Below are 6,195 nucleotides of genomic sequence, written 5' to 3'. Positions count from 1 at the left end.
TAACAGTGTACACATCCTACCTATATTTAAAATAATTTATTGTAAACAGTATGCAGTGTATGCTGGCAGTAGGTTTATACATAGGATAGCTATAATATCCCTTGATTGTATTGTTTCTGTTGTGCTTCATGTAATCTTCTGCGTTGTTCATCAGAAAACTTACACATACATATTGCTAACATTACCACGGACACCACACTGATCTCAAAATGAAATAAAGGATAACCAATGTGGAAAGTCAGCGAGGTCTGTTGCTCCTGAGCCAGGGATGCCCACTCCGCTGCGACTGGAGTCTTGAAGAATAAGAACAAAAGTGACCAAAGCAATTAAAGTTCTGCTTCGCCGGAGCAAAAACTTAAAAAGGGGTGTGTGTGGGGGGAAGTGGAAAAGAAACTCTATCAGATATGGAAAAATCCTAGGAGCTGGGTGGGAGACCACCCAAAGGGGATCTGTCTTGGTTCATGAGGATTGCAGTGACAGCAGAAAGTTTGTGATGTTGAAAGAAGAGGCTAGACTAACTAACTTTAGGTTTTTTCTTTACATGATTGAGGAATCATTATTCATCCCATTATGTGAGTGCAAGTGGTGGCTCTGTACGTGCTGGTCTGGAGGTTGAAAATTTTTTGCAAACTAGATAAACTGATGGTGGAAGGAAATTACTTTCCAGAATAAATATTCAATATGGACGAAATTTTTGTATTATGGAAGCAGCTGCCTGAGAGGAATTTCATCCATGGGAGGCCAAGTCCTTTGGGCACTTGGAACCGAGCGCTCAGGATGTTGTTTTAACAGTCCCAGTAGCCTAGCTATGTCTTCATCCAGCCCACTCCAACAGACAGACTTTTGGATCACCCTCTAATTTATTCCAAACTGTGCAATGATCATATTTTCCAAAATATTGCTTTTAGTAGATACATTTCTGAAAGTTCACCACATATATTTATTTTGGCTTCCAAATGTATTGCTCCAGATGTTTTTTCTTTCTCATTACACCTCTTTGCTCTTCTCCCTCAAATGACACATCCATTCATCAAGTCACCATTTCCAACACCAGCCTTGAATTTCCTGCAGCCGGAGTGTCTTATTTTGCTTGTGACCCTTCCATGCGTCTCCAGAAGCTCAGCTCAGTCTCTATGAAGATTTCCCTGTAGATTCCCTTCCTTTTACAGGTCTAGCTGCACTGTGCTTTAGCTATTTCATGATTTAGCTTCTCATTGTAAACTAAAAATATTATGTTATTGATTCCCATGCTTCGTTCAACTATACAATACAAAGATAAAGCAAAACTGGCTGGGTTTCTGTGCGGATTAGATGAGCTCTTCAGATGAGTGCTACGCAAAGCAGCACGCAGACAATGCTTGTGCTGGTCAAGACCGTGAAGATGGTAGTGACAGTGATGATGATGAGGAGATGCAGAACTGGGGGCACTGAATTTAGATATTTGAGTTTTGTGGAGTGGGGGGTGGAGAATCCCACAGAAAAAAGATAATCACAAAAAATGAGAAAAATAACTGTTTCTAGTTTCCAAGAAAAACATTCCGTTCTTCGCATGGGAACATTGTGCTCTGCTCTCTTCACGTTGGGGGCACAGCACCAGCCTTCCATGGAGAGGCAGACATCTGTTTGCGATGTTGCAGCGTGGCAGAGGGGCGGGGGTCAGAGGTACTGTGTGCTGATGCATCCAACCTCTGCCATGCACTGTCTTGCTCCTATGTTGGATGTGTTAAGCTGGACTGTGGAAGTGTCTTTGTGAAATCATGGCATCATTGGCTAATTTGACTAAAACATTAGAAGCTGTAATGCATCATATTGCTCAGAGGAGAGATTCTAAATATGTCCAAATCAGAAGGTTGTTCACAGGATGGTGTCCGTATCTGACAAGCTCAATATTAGGAGGTAGAGATGAACTGATTTCTCTCCACGTGGACGTGAAGTTGGGCAGGATGAGTTGTAAAACTAAACGGGACGAATTTGGCCCAGAAGGGAAAGTCAGGGTCAAGTATAATTAATGTGTTATCCATAAAATAAACAGCATTTTACAAGATACACATTTTTGAAATTGTGGATTATGGTTTCATTTATTATATCTATCATTTTATACAGGATGTTTTCTTTCCTACGTTAGAATCAAAGAAAATGGAGGTTAATCAAACTAATGCGAGTATACACGAATTGCTGCCTGAAAATATGCAGAAAAGTTATATGTGGAAGCTTAAATTTCATTCTCCAAGAGAATTTCATATGGTGAGAGTTAAGTTGTTTATGAAACAATTCATACTTTTAAAATAGTTCTATTGAATTAAAGATCATTTTTGTTTTCAAAACACATCCTATATTTAGTCTTTTTTCCTTGGCATCACTGGTATATTATTAGCTTTCTTTCATTCTACTGTTTATTTTGTAAGTAGAAAAGAAAATCAGTTACAAGATATAATTTAACAAAAATAAAATATTGCTTCTGATTTTTTTTATAGTATGCCTTTTTGCTTATTGCTACTTGTCATTAATGCTTTCCTCCAGTAGGGGGCAGGATGTTGCAACCTGTAAAAAACTTCTAAGGGCTAATGAGCAGTATTCATCTGGAGCTAGAATAAAAGTCATGAGAAAGCTATTGTTTTTCTTTCTGTGGCATGTGATAATGGCTAATTCTACTAAGTCCACAGAAGACATATTGTGATAATTTGAAAATATTGTAATGTAATGATTCACCATGGAGCGCAGCTCTCTGCAGTATCAAAGGGCTTGTGTGGATTTGAAGAAAGGATTTTCCATGTTGGTAAATACACAAACATAAATTGCCTGTAAATCCAGTCTCCACCTATGCATTCTATTTTACAAGATGATGATGTAAACATCTATTAGTAACTAAGAGAGAACCATGCATCAGACGCTTGCTGAGCGGTGACATTTGTGTCTGACACACCTCCAGCCCAGGACTTCCAGAGAGAATGGAACAAAACTCTGCCTGCAAGGCAGCTGCTCTCTACTGGTAAGAAAAGAGAGTCACAAGGAAGTTGTCAACCTCACAAAATGGTTGAACAGAACATGAAACAGGTTAGAGAGTGAAAGAGTGTCCAGGAGGCCAGAGGAGCCTGCTGCGGAATGAGGGGCAGTGCCCACGGCACAGATCATCTGCTTTCTCATAGCATATCTTTGAGTCCATTGCAGATGGCAATTGTGTCCACAGAATAGTTGATAAAAGACTTGGAGTCTGCATACAGCACAAAAGAGGGTTTGAATTCTGGCCACGGGCCTTAGTCTGCCTTAGTCACAGCCCTTGACTTACAACTCGTTCCCCACTTGCAGTAGCACGATCATAACGTAAGTAGCAGAAGAGAGCATTGGAGATAGATTATGAAAGAGATGAAGTCAAGTGCCTGGCATAAAGCAGTGGTAGTTATCCATAGATATCGTGTATTATAACCATCTGATCAGGATTGACAATTCCCATCGTGAGGTAGGAAATATTTTCTTTTTAGTTCTGTGGGTCACAAATTCTTGTCCAACTATTAATTTCTTTTTATTATTTCATTTTCCATGATACAGTTTTGTAGGAATAGGGATTCTTCCCTTCTTTTTCTTTTACCAATTCTCCCTCCTACCATTTCCCCCGCATTTAATCACAGTAGTATTGTCCTTTAATAACATTTATAAGCTTAGCATTCTTTTATTTAAGTGCATCATGGCATTGAGGGTATAGACAAAGACAGAAAATCCAGTAGTATATTGTTGAGGTATATTTAACTCTTTCATTGGGAGTCCTACTTTTCTTCAGGAGTAGAAACATATACTGCAATGTATCTTTATTTCTAGTATCCATTACACAAGATTCACAGTGTGTGAAAACCACTAGAGAACACCTGTAAATTAATGAATGTAGTGGTGTTCAAATATAATTCAATTTATCAAAATTGTGGGCAAGCCAGCTTTGGACCTCTGGACTTAATTTTATGGTCCATGCGGTGTCTTACATTTATAATTATAGTAATACAAATATCAGAATTTCAAACATAACTGAATTCAAATATTAAATCAACAATTGCATACTAAGGAGCAATGAAACACATTTTTATTTCATTTGCTAGAAATGTCTATCCTGTTGAAGGTGCAACAGGTGCTGTTTAGTCCAGGGTCACCCTCTGATCAAGCCAGCTGCTAAGCACAGGGAAGAGTCTCCAGAGAGAGCCATGGCTGATGTACTTGTGAATAAAGTAGAAGCTACAAAGTTCAGAGCTTCTCCACAGCACAACTTTCCAGGAACATTTCCCAGTCCTGGACTTCTATGCTGTCACTTATCCCACCTCACATATGCCCACTGACTGTCCAGCTCTCGCTTTTCTCTGGCCCAGACTAGAGGTTCTTATTCAATCCAGTTGCTTTGCAATCTCCTAGGACAACCACCTGCAATGCAGATTGCAGCACCCTCACCACACTCACACTCACCCAGCTGTTTCCAAATTCTTCTCCCTTTCTGATTCTGAAAGAGCTTGGTGCCACTCAGGAGCCTAAATATTTAGAACACACACACACACACACACACACGGTCACTCTGCAGATGCTCTTGGAGAAATACTACTTTAGGTTCAAGAACTGTTAGGCATCAGAGGCAACAGAGACTGGCTTAAGCAGAAGAAAACATCTGCCTTCTCTCCTCCTTCACTCCCCTTAACAAGCAACGTTGCCACTATGGAGAGACTCCACATTGCCTTATCTAGGCAACCGGGCACTTGGCAGCCCACACAAAATGGGTTGGGGGGGATGGAGAGGGAGTTGGTAGGAAGGAGAACTGAAACAATGAAAAGTGTAGAATAGGTGGTCTGCCTTGCTTTAACTGGCTCAGCCCAAGAAGCTTGGCACAATGCCAGATGCTACATAATCTTTGTGGCTGGAGGAGGCGGATATACTATAATGCTAGTCACAAGAGAAATCTTAAATATTCTCAAAATTAAAGTATGCATCCATTGCACATTTATATTTCCCTTTTCCCTCTAAAAAGAGATAAATTATAAGAGAAGTTCAAAGTAATGCCCTGAAGAATTAGAAAGTCAGAAAGATAGGGAATAGCATAATTATGGCATAAAGAAGCACAATTTGTAGATTTAGAAGATTAAAAGGACTTGGGGTTTATCATATATGTTTATGTTCCTACTGAGATTTTCAAAGGTTATTTTCATTGGAAAGGCAGATTTACAGAGAGAATGAGAGACAGGGGAAAAGATCTTCATCCATTGTCTTATTCCCCAAGTGTTCCCAAGCGGCTGCAATGGCCAGAGCTGAGCCAATTCAAACCTAAGAGGAACCAGGTGCTTCTTCCAGGTCTCCCCAAGTGGGTTCAGGGTCCCAAGGCTTTGGGTTCCAGGCCACAAGTAGGAAGTTGGATTCGAAGTGGAGCAGCTGGCACATCAACCGGTGTCATTTGGGATCCTGGCACTTGTAAGGATTTAGCCACTGCACCTTTGTGCTGGGTCCCAAGGGTTTTATTTTCTGATCCTACATTAAGCCAGGCTATGTGGAAATCATAGTAACTTCCACTGATGTGAAATGAAATTTTAGAGTGACAAGGTAGCTTGGAACATGACACTCTGCCACATTTTAGCTAAACAGTATTGAAAAAATGGGTGACCTTTCTATGCTTTTGGTTCCTCATCTGTTAGATGAGGATAACATTACCTCCCTCACACACATGAAAAAGATGTAGAAGTTACACCTGTTTGCTGCACAGACTGCTCAAGGAATGTTTCCTCCAAGACTCAGAGCAACATCTATGAATAGATTTTGCAGCCTTGGATTGCAATGTGAGGTTGAAAAATCATGTTTAACATCCATTACAGGACAAGCATCTGTGTGTTGGACCTTCATTTTGTTACACTGGTTTCTGGCAAGGGTTGTTATCTTTTTCTGAAAGCAAGCAATATTGCTGAGGGCTTCAAATGGAAATTAGGAATAGCAGGTTATTTTAAATTTTATTCAGTAGGTACCCTAAACCCTTCTCTTTCATACTTCCTGCCATGTTTATGTTTAAAGAGCTTATGCTCATTTTATACATGGACAAATCGATCTAGCCCAGTGGCTGAGAACACAGTGTCTCGTGCCAAAACACTGCCTGGTGACTTACAGATTCCTCATCAGCATATATTTCCTTCCTGTCTAAATCTCCCGCCTCTGACTTCAGAGCAACATGGTGTTTAGTAAGTT

This window comes from Ochotona princeps, chromosome 18, assembly GCF_030435755.1.
Source record: "Ochotona princeps isolate mOchPri1 chromosome 18, mOchPri1.hap1, whole genome shotgun sequence".
Classification (NCBI taxonomy): domain Eukaryota; kingdom Metazoa; phylum Chordata; class Mammalia; order Lagomorpha; family Ochotonidae; genus Ochotona; species Ochotona princeps.
The sequence above is the reverse complement of the archived record's forward strand: the minus strand, read 5'-3'. Positions refer to the sequence as shown.